The sequence below is a fragment of the Mus pahari genome, chromosome 20, assembly GCF_900095145.1.
Source record: "Mus pahari chromosome 20, PAHARI_EIJ_v1.1, whole genome shotgun sequence".
Lineage (NCBI taxonomy): Eukaryota > Metazoa > Chordata > Mammalia > Rodentia > Muridae > Mus > Mus pahari.
This window is the reverse complement of record NC_034609.1, coordinates 22564862-22587687: the sequence shown is the minus strand read 5'-3', so window position 1 is coordinate 22587687 and position 22826 is coordinate 22564862.

Here is a 22826-nt window from a genome sequence, read left to right as displayed (position 1 = left end):
GTATGTAAATAACAGCTGTGGATGTACATAGATATTTCCTTGTAATGATATTAAGATCATCAGTGTTGTCTAAACCTGTGCTTTTTTTTTTCTTTTAAAAAGTCTATACTATCCCTTTCTCTTTCTTATTGTAATACAATTATTGTCATAATAATAGGCTTAGCTTTGTTAATTTGTTCTGAGATAATTTTCAATAGTGTCCTATGTTCAGTTCTACTCCAAGAGCTTCTGAACACTTCAGGATTGATGTACATATAACTCTACAACTTCAGCAGCCTACACAGCATCTGCACAGGTTTTGGCCAGATGGAGTCCCACTGCCATGGTAGGAAGTTGTTCCTACCATGCTTAACCCAGAGGCTATCTCCATGGATAACCACTTGGAAATGAAAAATTCGGTCTCATCAATTGAGTCTCACTAGATATACAAACCTCATTTAAAGATAAGCTTCAAGCATATGAGTACACATCCAACATAAAGTGAATTCAGTGTTATTTTTGGAGAGGTTTTGTCTCAATGCTTTTTCAGGTTTTGGCTTGTTTGTTTATTGGTTTATTTGAACTTACAGGTCCTTTACCTATATGTCATGGTTTCCAGTTATGTGTTTTAATGGGATTATTGTGAGGATGTGTATATTTCTGAATCTATATATTTCTTGCGATTTTTCTTTCTCCTTTGGTGTCTTTTCTTATTTCTTTGCTTTGTCCTATACAGGTTTGTTTGTTTTTTATCACATTGTTATTTTTAGGATGCCTGTTTGTTTTCTAATGAAAAAGAGCAAGAAAGAATATGCATTTGGGTGAGAGAAGAAATGGGGAGTTGGTAGGAGGAGCTGGGGGAGGGGAATAAATTCTATGGAAAAAAATCTAATTTAATAAAATACATATTTTAGAAAAATTATTTACATATGTCAAAATTGTTGTGAAATTTCTAGTTTTCTATTTGCCATAAGTTGCTAACTCCATTCCCCTGCAGTTGATTGGCAGACACATACTATGCAAGTTAAGTCTTCTCAATGTATTGAAACATGTTTTGTAATGCAACTCATAATCTGGCCCATGGAAACTTACAAGCACACTTAAAAAGTGGAAGCATTCTCCTTGAAAAGGCGTGTTCTTTTGAAGTCTAGGAGCTTAATTAGGTTTGTAGAATGGTTCGGCTCTCAGTTTCTGCTCACTTTCTAACTCTTTTGCATGTTACAGCAAGGAATACAGTAAAATACCCAGGCATTCTGGGAGAGTTTTTTGTAAAATTATGTGAATGTCTGCATCCCAACTTTTAAGCCTTTGCTGTTTGGGTTAATTGTTTACAATTATTTTAACTTCTTCATGAATTCTGCCTTTGATGTTTATATCATACATTTTTTCCTCATATAATCAATTTTATGAACATATTTTTTGTGATATTATGTTAGCCAGTTCAGTCCTATTCTGTTACTATCTTCATGGAATATGTTTTTTCACTCTTTAAACTTTTATTTATTGCTGTACTATTTTATTGACAATAACTTTTTATACAGTATATCCTAATAACAGTTTTTCCTCCCTTGTCACCCCCGAGATCCTCCCCACCAATCCAAATCCATCACACTTTTTTTTCTCTCTCTAAAGAACAAATGGACCAATAAAACACAAATGAGAATAAAGAAATGCAAATCAAAAACAGAGAAGAAATAGAAAAAAGCATATGTCTTAGTTTGGGTTCTTACTGTTGCAATAAAATGTTATGACCATTGCAACTTGGGGCCGACAGGGTTTATTTTGCTTAAACTTCCATAACACTGTTTGTTATTGAAAAAAAAAATCAGGACAAAATCTCAAACAGGGCAGGAATGTGGAGGCACAAGTTGATGCAGAGGCCATGGAGGGCTGCTTACATACTGTGTTACTCTTCATGACTGGCTCATCATGCTCTCTTATAGAACCCATGGCCACCCACCCAATGATGGTACCAGTGTGGTCCCTCCACAATCAGTCACTAATTAAGAACAGACTCTCCATGCAAATCCTAGAGGGGCATTTTCTCAATTTAGGGTTGCTCCCTTCAAAAATAAAACTCTAGCTTGTATCAAGTGGACACAAAAGCAGTCAGCATAGCTTGAGAAAAAAATAAACAGACACATGGACAGATCCAAATATGCAACTTCTAAAAACATAAATTGGAGACAATAATAGATAAGCAAGAGGAAATGAGGTAGAAAATAGCTGTTTCCTGACCCTTGTGGCAAGGGAGGGTTTTGGTGGAAAAAATACAATTAAGAGCTCCAGGATCTCTCAATCTCTGCACTTTGTACGGTTATGGGTCTCTATTTATTACCAATGGCTACAGCAAGAAGCTTCTCTAATGCTGGCTGAGCGAGACTCTAAACTTTGCGTATAATAGAATGTTTTTAGAAGTCGTTTTATTGTTATGTTCCTTTAGCAGACCATAGTATTTTGTATTTTCACTAAATCTGTAGCCTTCCTATTCTCAGGTCATTGACTAACTGAGCAGTGTTCTCTATAGGTTGAATCTCATGGAGTGGGTCTTGGATTCAATCAGATATTGATTCGTTACTCTCATCTCACAAATTCGTGTCACTCTTCTATCAGCATATCCCACAAGCAGGTCACCAGTGTAGGAAAGAGTGCCTAGTACCATCTCGTACAGTGAAGACTAGATGGTAGCAGGTAAAGGTTCTAGATAGGTACTAGTTAATTTATTGTTTTCTATGGACAAATAGAGTATGAAACTGTTGCCTATAAAACTATTTTGACAAAATGCTTGTTAAACTGATTGAAAATTTTTAATTGTAAAATGAATTTTATTTGCAGAAACGTGATGATCTGAATGGTTCTCCTATTTGCTTTCCATAGGTCTATATTTAGCTCTACCCTTCATACACTGGAGATGAGAATACCATTAAAACAGCAAGATGGAGTTGGTTTAAGAAATGACACTGGAAATTCAATAAGAGTGAAGAAATAAAACAATAACAGAAAATTGCTTACTGTTCTTTTTTTATTATTATTTTTTATTCTAAATTTTCCCCAAAGTTTACATGCAGCAATTTAATTTGTACTGTCAGCCAGAGCAGTGGAGAAAACTTTAAGCTATTTCTATTCTACTGTAATCATATTCAGTTGTTCAGGGCTATCTATCAAATTCGGAAACTACATAAAAAAAATAATTTCACAAAATAATTCTATGTACCATAAGTTATAAACATTAGGGATTATTTTAAATGTCTTTCTTGTTTCATTTTATATTTGAAATTGAGAGTTTTTAAAAACTCATAAAATTAGAAGTAAATTAATTTTAGTGACATCTAAATTTACCAAGAAATGTAAATCCTCTAAAACAAAAAAATTCTTACTTCGTGACATAGCAGTAAGAATTTGGTATCTATGGGTATGTGTCTGAAGATGAAGAAAGATATATTCCCTAAATAATATTGAGTTATAAATTAAGTAATTATAATTGCTGGAATTCTTTTTCCCATAAAAGTTTTAAATTTATCCTAAAAATAAAAGTCACTTAAATTTGTTAGCAAACTCTACATTTTTATAATCAAGTAGCTTTTATTATACAATTTAATCACTGCCCTAATTTTGAAAAAAATATAAGAAAATGATATCAAAATATTAAATTCCAGAAATAACATGTAAAATTTAGAAGATGATGAAATATTATGAAGTATTTTAATTTTATTTGGCAGCCATTTTCATCTTTGTTACACTAATTTAACTAGATAATGTTTTATGACTATGCATTTAATAAAGTAAATTTAATCATATTTGTTACCAAATTAAAAAGAAATGAATGTTCAACTTGAAACTGGTTTTGAGAATATGTGCACAATAATTCCAGTTTATAATTTCATGGAATTATAACAAATACCATCTTTTAAATTTGTTTCAACGTTGTGGTTTGAGTTCAAGTTTATTTAATTTACATCTAAACAAAACTCACCTGTAAGACTCAGTTTACACTTGTCTAATATTAATAATTCTAGTATAAACTAACTTTAAGGAGTGCTATATGTGTTTGATAAATGCTTTCAATGCATGTGTTTGAGAGTGTGGGTTCATGTGTGGACATGTAGAAGCCAGAGGTTAATATTGAGATGTTGTTTTTCTTTCTGTGTTAGATTTTGGGGAGATTGAATCTTTTCACTGAACATGAAGATTGCAGCTTTAGTTCATTACCTGGAATTTGCGTATTCTACCCCTCAGGTCTGAGGCAGAAATAGCTAGCTTAACATAAACTCTGGGGATCAAAACCCAAGTCTTTTTCTTTGTGTGGCAGGGATTTTATACACTTTGCACTCTTCCCAGTTTCCTGCACAGAATATATCAATTCAACAGTACAAAGCAATTACATATAAGTCTAGGGCAGTTTGCTAAAAATATTAAGTCCTTGTTCTCCAAATGAGAACATGCTCAAACAAAATACATTATGAATTACATTTCATGGAAATGGAAAAATAAAAAAAGATACTTCACTTTTCTCAGTAAAGAAAACAACTATCAAGGCTTCAAGGTTTGTTGTTGTTGTTGTTATTCTATCGACAACTTAATTATATGCAAAGACTTTCAAACACTTTTGGAAGAATTCTCCAAGGGAGTAGCATTATCAGTATGGTGGAATAGGGAGTGCCTAATTCCCACTCTATCCACAGATGTGCTCACATCCATTTCTAAATGGAATACTTCATAAAGAAAGTCAGGGAATGGTTGAGAAATCTCTACCTATTTGTCAAGAAAACAAATACATAGAAATCCAAGCCCTTCTCGTTCGTGGGCACCATCTTGGACAGTGAGCAAGAAAACTGGGACAAGATTCCCAACACTCAGTTACTCCTTGAGAAAGGAAGATATGAAAATTACCTAGTCAGGTTCCCTGCAATGTAGCTCTTAATTAACCAACTATGCAAGATAATTCAGCATATGTGGGATTACAGACTATGACCTAAAACCATAGGGTTTATTTGGCAACAGTTCATTGAGGAGAGCAATGGGAGAAACATCATACATGTGGTATATATTTGATAGTTAGTAGAAGAATATCTGACCATCATTCCTAAAGTCCTGAGTTTGAACCTCAGCAGAACATTAAATAAGTAAATTTGAAAACAAAGTACATAAAATCGCAAAGGGGATCAAGAAAAGTAAGCAAACATGGAAAAAGATTTAAAACAAGAAGATGTTAATCCCGGGAAAAATGACCTGAATAAAGAGGTGTTGGTTTTACAGCTGTGAGATAACTCCGGAGAATAGAACCAAGGGCTGTTATGGAGCAAGCTCAAGACAGCACAAATGAGCAGAGAATGTCAACAAGTGATGTGAATGTAAAACAAACAAACAAACAAACAAAACAAAACAAACAAAACAAAACTGCCAACAAAAATTACAGATATGAACAATATCTTTACTGAACTTAAAATTCTAATAGAGAGATTTAACCTAGATTAAAGAACTAGATGATAGCTTACAAGAAATCATTTAGTCTGAACTGCATCACATATGATTTGCATATTGCAAGAGATGACAGAGCGAAGGTTGACATAAAGCATGTGTAAAGGGTGATGATAGAAAACTTGAAGTTTGGAGAAGGAAATACAAGATTTGGGAAATCCATAAAACAGCAAATAACAAGAATGTATGGGAGAACTGTAACATGGCATGTAATAGCCAAATTATCAAAAAACAAAGATAATGTTAAAAACAGCAGGAAAAGATTCAACAGCAGAAAACTTGAAGACCAGAATGGATTAGGAGTAGTTTATTTAAAACCCCAAATGAAAATATCAATTATGAGAAATATTCTACCAATTATTGCTTACTTTCAAGAATAAATGTATTGCAAAAATGTATTTTGTCACACAAATAAAAGATAAGTTTACAATCAGACCTCACCCATTCTAAAATGGCTATAAAAATAAATTTAGAGACAAGCAAGTGGTCACTTATTAGTAGTATAAGAAAGTATGCCCATCTCTGATAAATTCAATAGTTCTATCAAATATGAAACTCTAGTATATGAGAGTGCAATTATATCTATAACAGATATAGATAGATACATAGATATCTTTCTGATATGTATTTTTAAAAAATGTTTTACTAACTTTTAACATACATTTATATATTAGAATGTATGAAACTATTAAATGTGTGAGTTTAAAGGTGGTAAATTTCTTAATGTGATCAACACTAAATTATGAGCTTAGGTTATCTACTAAATAAATGTATGTTTGATATAAACTTTAGAATAGTCTGAGATCAAAGAACTTTTAGGGACACATAAGCCAGCAAAGGAGAATAACAAAAGCCTGCCATTGCTGAAAGTCAGTTTCCCACAAGAGAAGAAAGAGAGGAAAAAAGGGACAAAGGATCTACAAAACAACTCAAAGACAAATCACAGAATACAAGGAGGCCCTGCCATTTAATATTTCCCACAGTGAAGCTGAATGAGGCTCTTCCTATATGATTCATCTTTCTATATAGTCAGAAACTGTCTATAAATAAACACCAGGACAATGGTCCTTTCTGTGTTTGCAAACCAAAGACATCAGTTGTGACTGTACTTATATAAAATAGAGTTTGGATCCAGTATTATTAACAATGATTAAGACAGGTGCTCTATGATAAATGGATATAACAACTCTAAATATATGTGTTGACCCAAAACAAAAACATCCATATATTTATTAGTATTAGTAGGGATAAAAGCATTGAGACTATGATATGGGAAGAATGAAAATTTTACTTTAATATTATCAGATAATATCAACTAAAAATTAACATGAAAGTATTCAAACAATGTCCTAAACAAGATCTTCTTATGCTGTGGGTTGTGACTCCATATAAATGTTGAGATTACAAATAAACTTGACAACCATAAAGGGTTTTCTAATAGGACAATGACCAAAAGTGAATTTACAGCACATACAGATTTGTGTTCTTTTTGACAGTGCTCATCCATCATGGATACCTAAGCTTCACTATAGCCTTGGTTCTGTGCATACAACATGCACACTTTACATTCTGAATGTGCTTACAATATACAGTGTGAATTGATGCTTCATGAAACACCTCAGAACATATTACAGACTATTGGATGTTTTTCAAATTACAGTATTTGTACTGTAAATACACATTTTTCTCCTGTTACAGAAAATCTTTTCATTATGTAACCCAAAGATTTTAATACATTCCCACAATTGCTTCTCAGAATATAAAGATTAAGTTAGCAAAGCTTATGATTATGGTGTGATAAAATAGTTTTATTTAAAAATAGATGAATGTGTTGCTGACTTAGTTTTCAAAAACACACAAAATAAATATTGGCATNTTATTATGATGGAATTTCTGTTTCTAAATAAGACCTAATATGTATTTATGTGATGTGGAATTCTTGATATTAACAATAAATAAATTCAAGATATCAGTCAACTTCTGAAAATATTGATTGTGATCTGTGCCCTGAAGTATTAAATATGTATTCAAGTTTAAATCTTTATATAAAGATATACAGCATGTATTTCACTTTACTTATGTGAATATGCTCTTCTTTTAATAAATGGCAAGTTGTATGTGTGACAAAGAATTATATTTAAATCCTTTCTTTATAATTTATTATCAGCACATGTTTGATGTGAATACCTTTTGTATTTGGGTTCTCAGGCACGAAGAAGACCTAAGTGAAAACAGTTTAAGAAATTCTAGAATGAATGGAGGTGTCAGACATGTATAGAACATCTTATAAAGTAGATGAAATAATATTAATCACAGTGGGACCTGTAAATGTCTATAAAAGGACTATCTTTTAAACTTTAAAACAGGTTTCAAATCAGTTTATGATATGAAATCCTACTGAATATAGTTTTTCTAGCCACAGTGGAATCAATACAACTTACCAGCAAGAAGTTATTTGGAAACTGAGATTAAGTGTTCACCTCCTTAAGCCAGGCAGGACTTCCAGTGGAGGGAATGATATGTCAACTCACTCACAGCAGTTTTAAGTCAACATTTATCCTTCCTCCAAGATGGACAGGGATAAAGATGGAATAGAGATTAAGGGAACCAATGACTGGCCAAGTATGAAACCCATCCCATGTGAGAGAGCTAACTTCGGACTCTATTAATGATACTCTTGCTTTGCTCTCAGACAGGAGCCTAGCATAAATTATTCCTGAGAGTGTTTATCCAGCAGTAGTAGAAAACAGATGCAGAGACCCACAGCCAAACATCAGGCAGAGTTCTGGAAGAATATGGAAGAGTAAAGGGATTGGAGTGAATGATTGGGGTTGTGGGGGTCAAAGATACCACAAAACCAAAAATTACAAAGTTAAATAATCTGTGCCCATGGGTTCTTACAGACATTGAACCAACAGCCTAAGAGTGTTCAAAGGCTGGACCTAGCACCCCCTATACCGTTTTATAGCATATGTGCACCTTTGTTTTCACATGAGGGTCCCCTAACAACTGGAGCTAAGATTTTCTCTGACTCTGTTGCCTGCCATTGGATCCCCTTCTAGCTGAAATGCCTGGTTGGATTTTAGTGGGAGAGAATGTACTTAGTTCTACTGAGACTTGATGTCCCAAGGTGGCACCCAAGGAGACTTCCCATTCCCTTAGGAGAAGGGAGAGGGCAATGCCCCTGATTTGCAAGGGTGGGACTGAGAGATAAGGAGGAAGGGCGCTGTGACTGGAATGTAAACTGAATAAATAAGTAAATTATTGAAAAAATACAAAAAATGGAAATTAAAAAAAGAAAGAACTTTCAAAATTCCTTAATACAAATGGTAAAGAAAAAGCAGGCATGTATGAGAGAGAAAAGTGATTGAGAAAAAGAAGCTTCCTTGGTTCCTTCAATTAATACCACTTTCACAATATCAAAACAATAAATATAATAAATAAGTCATATAGCTTCATTAAACCTAAACACACACCTGAAGAAACTATGAAAGCAAGAACAAACCAAGCATGGGGAAAGAGTAACAGGATGAGACAAAGATAAGTGAAAGAGAGACCGTGAAGAAAATATAAACAAGATTAAACAGACAAAATTAACCCTTTGAAAAAATGAACAAAATTGATCAACTTTATGTAACTAGGAAGATGAGAAAGAAGAGTCAAAAAAACGCAAGAAGGGGTACTAGAAGTAAAATCATGCAACCATTCAAGAAGTCACCAGAAATCTCACAAAGAGCTATAGACTACAAATTAAAAAAATAGAGAAGAAAATGATAATTTCAACCTAACAAGATTGAACCATTACACTATAAAGACTATACACTGGTCAAGAGTGGGTAATGAAAAAATACTGAAAATAAAATGTCTCCTCAGGGAAAAAGTCCAGGAAAACAGTACAGAATTCTAACAACCTGTCAAAGAATAACTATTGCTAGTTCTTCCCCAGAGCATCGAAGAAATTGAAGGGATGGACACTTACTCTGTTAGACAAACACTAGACTGATTCTATACACACCAACATACATACACACACACACACACACACACACACACACACACACACACACACGAACACAAAACATACAGAGAGAGGGGGAGGGGGAAGGAAGGGGAGGTAGAGGAGGAGGGTAAGAGGGAGAGGGAGAGGGGAGAGAGAGAGGGGAGAGGGACAGGGGAGAGGGACAGGGGAGAGGGACAGGGGAGAGGGAGAGGGAGAGGGAGGAGAATGAATTATATCACAGTATAGACTACATCAGGGAACCAAGGGAGCAGGGAGAAATCTGCAAGAGAGCAAGGACAGACTGGAGTGATAGAAACTAGGAATGAACAGAAGGGAAAGGAAAGAAATTGTTCTGACATTTTGTGGGAAGCACTGCCTAATAAGAATTGTGTCACATTGCCAAGGATATCCCATGGCAAATGAAACGTCATTCCATCTTGTCTCCATGTCTTGTTTCCTGGCCCCTAAATATTCAGAGATTATGTTGCATGAATCTTTAGCTGATGACATTCCTTGACTCATATTTAAATCAGCAGATACACATATATAGTTTAATCACCTGAGATTTTTACATTTATTATGGCACATTTCACTAACTTACATAAACTTATACTAGCTGCTCCATTTTAACATTTTATTTTCATTCTATAGTTTGAGAAAAATAAATTACTGAAGATTCCATTATATCAAGTATTTTCAGAATCTATAAAAAGGTATGTTACAGAAATAGGCTGATTGTTTTGCTGAGAGTTTGATATTATTTACTGCCATCTTGAAATGAAAGCAAAATGGTCTGTACATTACATTAATTGGATGGCACCTAACTACATTTGGAGTGCTGGAATTAGAGGGGTAATGCTTTTAAATCGTTATCACATTACAAGAGGTACCTCTGAGTCAATCAAATGTAAATTTACTTCTTTATATGTTTATTTTTTCCCCAATGCATACTACAGTGAATCATATTTATGCTAATCACTACATTTAGATAGGCTTGTATTTACATTTTATGTAACACTAGTCACTAAGCAGTGAATACTTATATTTTTCCAATATACAGTTGCAATGTCAAAACAGGGTCATTCCTTGAGGAAACCGAGAGTAATGAAAACTTCAAATAGATTTTCTCTGGAGGCCTGTGGCATAAACCCTCCTCAGATGTTTTCATTGACTATTAAGCATGCTAAAACCTACATTTATTGCAACAAAAGTAATTTAAAAGCAAAGTAGTATTCATTTCACCTAGGCAATATTGCTAATAACCAAGTGGAGAGTAATTTGGGTAAAAACAAGCCCCTTAAAGAACATAAGAAATATATGATTTGCACTTTTAAGCTGTTCTCATATTCCCAGGTAGGAAACACTGTCAAATCTCTAAAAATTACAAAATAATATGTTGAATAAAATAAGTGGTCATAAGCCTCATATATTTTCATGACTTGGCTTTCCAAATCAGGTCAATGTAATAGCTGTAAATGGCCTTACATTTACAGCTCTTCTTAGAGAGCTTTCTGTGGAAATGACAGCATTGTGCAAAGTGTTTATACGGTAAATGTGTATACGCAAAAGAATTCTTTATAGCTAATTGTAACTTTTTCTACCTGATGATTATTTTATATCGTATTATTAATGTCATGTGTGTACAGATAGAAACTTACTGCACCAACACACTTCTTTGTTTCCTTGGTCATGGGGGAGGCCTTGAATATTCACAGTAAAGTTTTTTAGCAATCAGTCTCTCAGCATAACATGCTGACTGCTCATTCATTAGGATGAACTCTGTTTCCGTCCCCTTAAATTGCATGTGCTTAAGCATATCTTACAGAGATAGAGTTGGGAAGTGCTATGAGATGCAACCTTTGAATATTGGATTGAGATGAATTCATGAGGAGGGAGTCATCACTATGAGTAAACCTAACTACATGTTTTCTCTCTCTCACTGAATACCTGGAATAAAGCTCTTCCCCCAATTTAATTTTACTAAACCATGACAGTAACTTGAGCATCTAGAACTTGGAAGTCATGTCTAAGTTATATGCGCTAAGTATCTTGTGTTATTAAAGTCCAAATTAGGAATTCTTTTATCCATTTATCCTTCGAAAAAATAATTGTGCATGTGCCCTAAGTTAAATCACTCTGAAAATAGATGCTTTTACCACTCATGTTTGATCTTTAAACAGGAGGAACCAGCTCCCCAGGAGTAATATACTAAATCAAAAGGTGACCTGAGAATTGTGAATGTTTCACAGAGAGAGCAAAAAGAGATTGGAATTGGGCAATTAAATACAATAGGGTGTTTTCTTAAGGAACAACCATATTGTACCTCAAAATCAATTTCAGGATTCTTCCTATTCCTGTGAGGAAAATCCCAACCAACTCATTTCAAGTCAGCGTGCATCCTTATTGTACTGCTTTTGGGGGGAGTACTGTTGACAGGACAGCTGGCCACACTTTTTAAAAGGAAAGTGAAGAAGAGATTGCTACAGAAGGAGATATTAAGAACATGCAAATAGGAGAAAATGGGAGCGTATAAAACACAAGATACAGCTAAGGTGGAGAAAACAAAAGCTAAATCTGGGATTTAATTTCTGGAGCAACTCTTTCTTCTCACATGTTTCTCTGACACCTGCATCTTCTGGGTGTGGTCTAGCTACTTGTTAGCTGATGATAATGTACTTGAACATTTCCCAGTCACTCATCAGTGGATTAATATGACAGAATTCTTGTAATTTATAAAAGTACAACATATTTGGGAAAAAAACTGGAAAACTAGAGCATTTGCTCCAATGAGACAAATCATCACTGCAATGAAGAGCAACCTGTAAACCTTCAGCAATTCAGAAACAAGGGCTCAGGCTGTGGAATAAAACCTTGGCATCCACAGTCAAACTGGATGAGGGACAACAACTAATGATATTGGATCTTGTGTGTATGCGTGTGGGAGTGTGCACATGCATGTGTGTATGTGTGTGTGTCAGGGGACAGAGACAGACAGACAGACACACACACATACACAATGAGAGAAGCAGACCAGACAGAAACAGGGGCAGAGACAGAGACAGACAGAGAATCGTGAAGCTTGCATATATTGTAACACCATATCTGGAATATGGTAACTGCTGTAAAATCACATTTTAATCACATCCTTTCCTTCATACAGCAAAATTATTTGTAATAATGATCATGAAAATGAAATGAAAGATGACAGTTATCAAGACATAAAAAGTGAAGGTAATATCTTTTAAATTCATAGAAATGAGAATTATTGTTCTAAGAGAAAAAATGATACTTTAATAATCTTTCATTTCATTAGCACACTATGAAAAGCTAATCATTATTCTTATGTATTTGTTTCTGCTTGAGAAAATGCTAGACTGTGTTCTGTTTTGTTCGTTGGTAATACTGACAAATTTGTGTCTTTGTAACCAAATTTATGCATTTATAATTATTTTCTGACAGGTCCAGAAGATGTGAAGTCACCTTAATTTATCATCAAATGCATAGCAATTTTCTGTTCATTCCATCAACGCATCTTTAGAACTTGGGCTACCATGAACAAGGTACACACAAACACACAAACAGAGGGAGGGGGAGAGGGAAAGGGAGAGGGAGGAGGAGGGGGAGAGGGAGAGGGAGATGATCTATTGCCAATACTTTATAAAAACATCCTTTTCATTTATAAGTGCTTCTCTGTGATTATTTTGACTAAAATGTTTTGAGTGTAGAAATCATCAGGTCAGTTTTTTTTTTATGATTTCCCAAAACTTTTCTTACTTTGGAAAAAAATCAAGAGATCATGACTACATGCTAATGACCATTAATTGATTAGTTGTTTTTTGGAAAGTACCTGTTCTTGGTAAATATAATTGATAGACGTTCAAGCTTTGATCCTTGATTACTTCTGGAAATTCAAGATGAACATCCCCCCTCCTCCCCATTTTCTGGACATTCTATTTTTTATTTATCTTTTCTCTTTGTAAATGTCCTTTGTTTTATAATTTATTTTACAAAGCTTTTGGTGCTCTAAATGAAGTCTTGGAATTGAGTTTAAAGAAAGAGTTTTGAAATCCCTGACTGTCGCTATCAGGCAAGTAAGCTGCCTATTTACGGTTTATTCTGGCCTTTTAGCATCATCTTCTTTGCTTGAGTACTATCATTTGAAACTTTATTCCAGAAAGAGGATAACATAAACCCAAGGGCAAATAGAGGTGGCAGATGTACTGGTCGTATAAAGACTTCTAAGAATTCCAAACAAACCCCTGCACTTCTTCAATTGCCTGTATGCCTGTGGCTGTATCATTTTACAATTCTATGATAAACCATTGTAAAAGAACACAGCAACAGACACAGATGAGATCGTCAAATTGGGCAACAACAGCATCCACTTGAACCTTGGGAGGGGAGGGATATGAGGAAGTCAGCTGAATTTTTTTCTCCATGGATAAACTTCACATGACTGAATTCCAGGCTTCACTTTCTTGAAGAAGGTATCTTTACATCACAGGGTAACAATAGCAACAGCTGTTATAACTGCTTCTCCATCTAATTGCTTCCAAAATTACAATATTTTTATAATTGTCTGTTTCCTCTTTTCTCCCCTTCAAGCCACAGTCCAATCTCAAGCATGCTCTTCCATAGATGTCACACAGCCATGCTTTGGTCTGATAGGATGGGTGCTACATTCCTGCTTTAAAAGCTCACTCTTGGGAAGCTCAAACAGCACATGTAGATTAAGCAATTGATGAAATGTACGCCACAACTAAAAGTTTCCTTGGTCTTGTTTTTTTTTTTTTTTTTTTTTTTTTTTTTTTTTTTTTTTTTTCACTTGACTTAAGCATTCAAAGATCCATCCAAACTAATAAATTTTTAGCCTGACATGCTATGAAGAGTAATTTTTAAAAAGATACTTTTAGGTTTCCCATAAGGCGTGGCAGGTGGTGCAGGCAGCACAATGTGTCTTTTCTGCTAGGGTGGTTTTAGGAATCTGACATTCTTGTAAGTAGACAAATAAATGGGATATAGATATTTCAAACTGTCAGATTGTATCAATGAATACTTATGGGAAAAGTAGAAAGCACACTGAGCTATTGTTATGTCATTCGTTGGCATTAAATCTAAGAATTTATGTGGAAGGAATAAAAAAAGTTTACAAATGAAGATCAGCCTCAGTGACTATCTGGGATTCAAGTGTGAATGTGGTACTTTTTCTAACTAGATTTATCTTTAGAGGAAAAATTTGTCTTTTCTACTAAACACACAACACTAATTAACCTTTTTATACTACAACACAAATAACTGGGACAATGTAACAAATCCTCTAAATAATCTTAATAATTAAAAAAAGGAATGTAGTAAACATTTGATATTCTTGTGTAGCCGGACTTATAATTAAAACATGACATTAATTAGTGTGCAAAATAAGAGAAGAAATGAAATACTATTTGTTTTTCTTTGCTAGTAAATTGGATGGCCTTTAAAAGTTATAACATCTGCTTAGATCTCAGACTTGAAGACTCTGAGGTGAAATGGAGTCATTTCTGAAGTTGCTTCTATGATAAATAGAAACTTATAAGATATAGTGGTGTGTGGTGAGAATAAAAATAATTACCAAAGCCTGAATTTTGCAACATGGAAGAAAATAAAGCTGCAATATATTCCAATAATTACATACTAGTTTAGAATAAAAGACAACAAGAAGAGAAATTAAAGAGTAGACATCAATTACAGATGGCCCGAAGGGAAGAGTCCCACATTCTTCTAATTGGATTTCAATGATATTTGGAACAAATGTTAAGGGGCTATGTTCTAGGTGTTAAACCCATAGAATCAAACAAAAACAATGTTTGTTCTCAAATAGGTACTCATAAACATGTTAGTTTATTTTCTTCAATTGCACCGAGTGAAATCCGTTTTGAAGAGAGAAAGGAATCTATAAAAACAGGCGGTGCTTGTATTTGTTTTGTTCTTAAGCAAATCAAATAGTTTAGGCTTCATAAATTATACAAAACAAAAGTTTCTTTTCTCAAAACTCCAGGAGCTGGGAATTTCAAGATCAAGGCAGGTGTAGGCACACTTGGCTTTCAGGAAGCACCCTCAGAGCTATAGCTTCCAGTGTGTACATTTGATGGTTTTCAAAGTCCTATTGAATCTAATTAGTAGCATTAAGTAGAACTAAATAGTTAACTTTAGGAAAACTCTGAGTGATATCTACTCTTTAATTTCCCTCTACATTGCCTTCTATTATAAACTAGCATGCTAATTATTAAAATATTTTAGCTTTGATTTATTTCATGCTATAAAATTAAAATCCAGGTAAATATTTTAGTCTCAAATGTGTCCCCAGATGGCAGAGTAAAAAGTAAGGTAGACTAAAGTCTAACTAAGCCTCTTCTATGGAAGCCTTGCTTCTATTCTAAGGAGAGAGGCTCAAATGAACTTTTAATATTCCATCTCTGAAGATGCCCATCTCTTTTTTATTATTTATTTATTTATTTATTTATTTATTTATTTATTTATTTTTGTTTTTTCGAGATAGGGTTTCTCTGTATAACCCTGGCTGTCCTGGAACTCACTTTGTAGACCATGCTGGCCTCGAAGTCATAAATCCACCTGCCTCTGCCTCCCAAGTGCTGGGATTAAAGACATGTGCCACCACGCCCAGCTAGGATGCCCATCTCTTAACACTGGCTATCCAAGGCTCTGGGAGAGGGTATGGACCATCAATGACAGAAAAAAAATGAAAACAGGTGACATTTCAGTAACATACAAATAAATAAAATGTTGCAATGAATATCTCATCCCTAATTCATCCCTGGTCAGAAAGCAAATGCTGAGGATGTCTTAGGAGGTAGGCAGTAAACAACTTTGACTGTCAAGATAAACTGACATGGCACTGACCTTCCTTTTATGGATTTAGGTTTATATCTATAAACAAATTATGGTCTTAACCTTAGTTAGACAAGCTTCCCTTTCCAATGAATAGTAGTAAACAGTGAGAGGCATGCCAGCTCAAGTTACTGAGGGTTACCTGCCTGTAGAGTGCTCAGTCCTAACAACAATATTCCTATCACCCACTCTATGACTCATGGGATGAACATCATAGAGTAGAAAGGGGGTTCAATATGCTATCTTAAGGGCATGGCACAGCAAATACAATCACAAATTCATAACAACTAAAACTGACTGTAATGGGCCTCTGCAAGATTGCATGGGTCAAAGATGTGTGAGAGCTACACTTTGTCTTGCTGAACTACTCACCGTTGATGAATGCCAGGAGTGTCAAACACTGCCTACAGTTAGTATGCACTGATGATTTCTTCATGCTCCATTGAATTGTACTAACACCATGGCCACACTGATTATACAATGAGTCAGAGAACAATACAAAAAGACATAGTATTCATAAGGTTCCTCTAAAGGAACAGAACTTGGAGAATGAATATATATATATATGGGGTATTATTAAATTTACTTATTGTATTTACTAAAATGTCTTAGAGGCTGTGGCCTTATTAGTCCGAAAATGACTGCCTACCAACAGAAGGTCCTAAAAATCCAGTACTTGTTCAGTCCACAAGGCCAGCTTTCTCAGCTGGTCTTCAGGATACACCAGAATTCTGAAGGAGTAGATTCTAACGTCAGTTCAGGAAGTGACTTGCTGGTGAGTGAAAGAGCAAGCAGGCCAACACAGAGAGTTTCCTTTGTCTATGCCCTTCATATAGGCTGCCAGCAGAACATGTAGTAAAGGTATCTCTTCCCACGTCAAAAGATCTGGATTAAAGGTCGCCTAAAGGAAAAATTTAAAAATTATTTTGCAATTGAAGTTGAGTTAATTTCAAATGTAGTCAAGGTGACAACCAAGAATGGTCATCACAGATATAAATGTGAAAAGGGTACGTTTAGGGAGAAGGTGGTAATAAAGGTTTCAGGGTGACTCAATTAAAATTTCTATCTGTTCATATAATGTCAAAGAACTAATTTAATACTAGCTATTTCTAAAAGTTCGCCCACATGTGAGTGTCTTTGTGTGTGTTGGGTGCGTGTGTGTTAATGGGATATTCACCTAAGCATTTAGTCAGAAGCTAAATTCCTCTCTCTCTCTCTCTCTCTCTCTCTCTCTCTCTCTCCCCTCCCTCCCTCCTTCCCTCCCTGCCTGCCTCCCTCTCTCTAGCTCACTCTTTCTTCGGATAGAGATTTTTACCAAATCTAGACCATTTTCCTTTGATCATTTCACTACCCATTTAGCTCCAGAGACCACTGTTTCTCTACCATCCCAGATAATGAGGGCGTCAACACCATCAGCGGTGGATCTGAACTCAGATTCCCATGATTGGTGCAGCAAATACTTCAAACAAATGAAGCATCTCCCTGCCCCAGATTACTCATTCTTCCTCTTCAGATATAAGAAACCTCCACAAACGCAGTTGACCCTTTTATAAGAGTATCATTTCCTTTTATGTCATGACAGAATTTTCAAACTGTCACTGCACCACGCTCCTATAGAAATATTGCTAGACTTCTGCTTACTACAGTCATCAAATATATGAAGGATAAGACTTAATAAGTGTTTACGACAATAGGCAATGAACCAAAGAAAAAATAAAATCTAGTTTCTTATCTTTAAATTTTGAATTATTTTATTACTAGTTTACATGGTAGACCACAAATTTTAGTATGATTCTATAAGATAAATTTGAATTCTGTTTTTGACCGAAAAATCAAAGATATAAAGGTTCAAATGTAATGAGTATAGTAATATATAAAGATTTCTTCCTTTAAAGCACACTTTTTATTGAAATGACATGGAACAAAAAACAAAATCAGTGTTAAAGATTTAATCTACGTGATCATTTTTCTTACTGTATAACCTTGTGATTTTGTTCTGCATTGGAAATGGCATTTCATTTAATGTATAACTCAAGGTTAATTTAGTTTTTTATTAGATATTTTCTTTATTTACTTTTCAAATTTATCTCCTAGTTTCCCTCCCGAAAATTCCCTATCCCCTCCCTCCTCCCCCGATCCCCAACCTACCCACTCCCATTCCTGGTCCTGGCGTTCTCCTATACTGGGGCATAGAACCTTCAAAGGACCAAGGGACTCTCTTGCCATTGATGACCGACTAGGCCATCCTCTGCTACATATAAAGCTAGAGCCACAACTTCCACCATGTGTTTTCTTTGATTGGCGTTATAGTTCCAAGAAGCTCTGGGAGTACTGGTTAGTTCATATTGATGTTTCTTCTATGGGGCTTTGGTCCCCTTCAGCTCCCTGGGTATTTCTCTGGCTCCTTCATTGGGGACCTTCTTTTGATGACGTTATATATACTGTATTCATTTTAATTCTCTGAATTGGAAATATAACATGCCACAATACCTTCCTTAAGGTCCTGATTTTTAAAACTGTATTAATTATTTACCTATAAATCATTTAATGACCAGTACAAAACTTATGTCTTACTCTTTGCACTTTGGAGTTTTAGGATGAATGTAAGAGTTACATTTTTGCATGATCATAGATGCAAATATGATTTTAAACTATTTTTTCCTTTGGTGAAGTAACGATAGGCAATTTGCTTTCTATCTGCATATTTTCTGTAACTCAGAAGACTATTCAAAGATTAAAAATATTACAAACAATAATATTCCAGAAAGTTGATACCTGACAGAAATGATATATGTTGTAATATTCAGGACACTAAATTTGTGGTTGTGAGTCTGAATGTATTATAAAGAAGAATGAGTTTGGGGATCTGACTTAAGTTAAATAAGTTTAAGTGGAACATTCTAACTGTACTGTACTTTATACCATCTTCACAGCTATAACACAAAATACTTATAGAACATACAGTAAAATGGAGAGAAGAAAACCAAACCATGTCACTATTCAGAGAAATATTAAAAGCAGCAAAGTAGGTTATACACAACAGTATCTTTGGAAGCAGAGGTGGGGGGATCCTGAGCTCAAAGCTGTGTGGCTATATGACAGCTCTGAGAACAACCTGGTCTACTTGAAATCTGTCTTAAAAGGGGGAAAAAGCTACAAACCATCAATGAATCCTAGAGAAATACAGTAATATATATATATATATATATATATATATATATATATATCAGAAAAGAATAAGATTTTTTTAAAAAGTCTTAAAAAATACAATTTAACATCATTTTACAACAAACTATTTTTTTCAATAAAAATGGGTTAAAAATCAGTTAGATGGAGTATCATTAGATTATTATGAAAGAGAATTAACTGTAGATTATAAATTTAAGGTCAAAACAGTTATCATGTCAATGTTCTAAATATCAGAATTATCTAATATAGACAGAAAAACAAAAAAAGTGAAGAAATTGAAAGCAAAACATTTACAGCAGGAATCATGTGACCCTGGGTTCAATAGAAATATTTTCAAGAGAATATATTTGTAAGGAAATGAGTAAGGAAATCTTGAATTTGAGCAAAACTCTGATTCCTTGAATTTAAGATATACAGAACACAAATAGAGCAAAACATTGTTTAAAACTGGTCACAGAATGATAACAAAGTTGGTTGAGAAACAGAATCATATTATTATCATAAACATCACTTAAGCATATTATATGATGCACAAATTTAATGTGTTTTTATCATACCAAGTATTATTTTTGACTATAATAAAATATAAAGGTACATAATAGTGAGAAATCTGGAAACCTCACAAATATGGGAAAAAGAAATATTTCATTTTCCACAACCAGTTAATCAGAAAAGAATAAAAGACTAATTTGGGGAAATAGCTCAAGACAACATTATGTTTCTACATAATTAGATTTTAAGATGCAGAAAAACACATGGATAATATCTGTACCTATGTACACTTATATCTTTAAAATATCTCAAATAAATGTATAGGCACCATACCTCAAAGAATTATAACAATGAACTGAAACCAATCATGGACAAAAGGAAAAATATTACATTGAGAGTATATATATGAGAGAGATTATAAATAATAGACATATATATATATATATATATATATAGTTATATATATATATAGTTATATATAGTTATATATAGTTATATATAGATGTATAGGCCATAGAGAGAGATATATACATATAGATATATAGATGTAGATATATACATATAGATATATAGATATATATATGATAGATTATAAATAATAGACATATATATAGATAGATAGGTAGGTAGATGATAAACAAAATAGCAATAGTAAATAATTTAATTAATTCTGTTATTTAGAAACATATATAGATTTGATAAGGTTTTATTGAATGTTTTAAAGAAGAAGATTCAACAAGCAAAATCAGGAAAGATATTAACAGATATGTGCAAAATAGTGGATCACAAGAAATGTAAATTATCAGAAGCATCTAAACCATAGTAGCTACATTTTTCAATATCTTATCTTATTTCTTCCATTTTCGGTGTTCTTCTGTATGTTTTATTGAATTTCTCACACTATTTTATATCTTCCTTCAGGCCTTTTGACATTTTGTTCCAGACAAATTATTATATATTATATCAGAGAAATTTTTATTTCTTCAGCAATATTGAAGAATAAGTTTAAAGAGTATAGTTTTTTTGTAGGTTACTGGAATCTCTCTCTCCCTTCCCCTTTCCAACCCCCTCTCTCTCATCTTGACTGTCTTACCCACTCATTTCATGCTTGTATGATTTCTGAATAAAATGTTGGGTATGATTTTTAACTTTACTTCTAGGTAATGTAACATTTTTCCTTGGAGTTCTCAGATTCATTATGTTTTCTGTAATTTAAGAGCAGCTCCTTCCCTCTTCATCTCCCTCTCCCTCTCCCTGGCCTCTCTCTGTATCTCTCTCTCTCTCTCTCTCTCTCTCTCTCTCTCTCTCTCTCTCTCTCTCTCTCTCTCTCCACATTCTGCATGTGTATATGTGTGTTTGTGTATGCCTGAGTTGTTATTTGGATTTTCTTTTTGTTTTGGCATTTACCTATATAGTGCTCTTGGAGTCTTGGATATTGTTTTGATGCTTGGCACTGATGTAGAACACTCTCTCTGTTCTACACATTTCTTCTGTCACTTCCTGCTTGTTCTAGAATTTTGACTGTTGAATCACTTATAATTGTCTCATCTCCATGAATTGTCCTGGTACAGGGCTTTGGCCATTTTTGTTTTCCAGGTTTGGAGGTCTGTGTTAGTTAGTGTAGAACTGAGAAACTCTTTTCTATCCATGTATGCTTTTGTAATAACACAACAAAGGCAACTGTTTGCCTTACCCTACATTAGAGTTGAATTCTGGTACTGATATTTAATTACTTCATGGATTTTCAACCTTTTTTTTAACCATGATTATCATATGCATACATTATAATTTTCAATATATTAATTATAGTTATCTTGTTGTTTTGTTGTTGTTGTTGTTGTTGTTGATTGGTTGCTTGCTTGTGTTTTTAATGCTAGTTACAGTGCCCCTGCCATATGTGATTCTAGTGTTTTCTCTAGTTTTTCATATTGCATTTTTTTCATGTTTCTTTCTGTGGTTTGTAATTTCTATTTTTAACAGAATAACATAGTTATTGTTTAATTGAACTGGTATAAGCAGACATCAGTTGATATGGTGGTAAGAGCAAGGAAGGAGTACTTAGCAACCTCATGGTTAAGTCTCTTTCTTTTGGTAATGCTTAGTCTCTACTGTGAACATCACAGAACTGGACTGTTCTGCTCTGTAGACACCTGGAAGCAACAGCTCTAGTTAGTTAATTTCTCCAGAGAAATCGATGTTAAGGAGCATCCTGTATTTTTGCATGTGGAACTTTCCTTTCCTCTCACTTTCAGTAAACAAGGGGGGAGCTTCACTGCTGATTTTTCACTGTTAAATGCCAGTACATGGTCACACTGTTGGAGCTGAATCATGGAATATTGTGGAGGCCCTATGCTGCAAATCCTTTGGAAGTTTTAATCCATAATAGGCTACATTAAGCCTTGAGCAATTTTCCAGTCTCAATCCATGCTTTCTCTGTTGCTTCAGGGGCTCTTCCAGTCAACTCTCTACAAATCTTTCCAATAATTTGGAGTCTGGGTTTCCTAGAATCTTCAATTATCTTAAGCACCTAAACAGAAGTGTTATTGGCTTTTTTAATCGTGTGTGTGTGTGTGTGTGTGTGTGTGTGTGTGTGTGTGTATGTAATTTTATTCTTTATTTGCTTTACATCATGATCATTGCCTCCCCCCTCCGGTGACCCATTCCCATAATCCCTTCTCCCTTCCCCTTCTCCTCTGATAGAGTAGGCTCAGCTTCTGGGTTTCCCCTAATCCTGATACATCAAGTCTTTGCAGGGCTTTACTTCGCCCACTAAGGCCAGACAAGACAGCAGAGTTAGTAGATC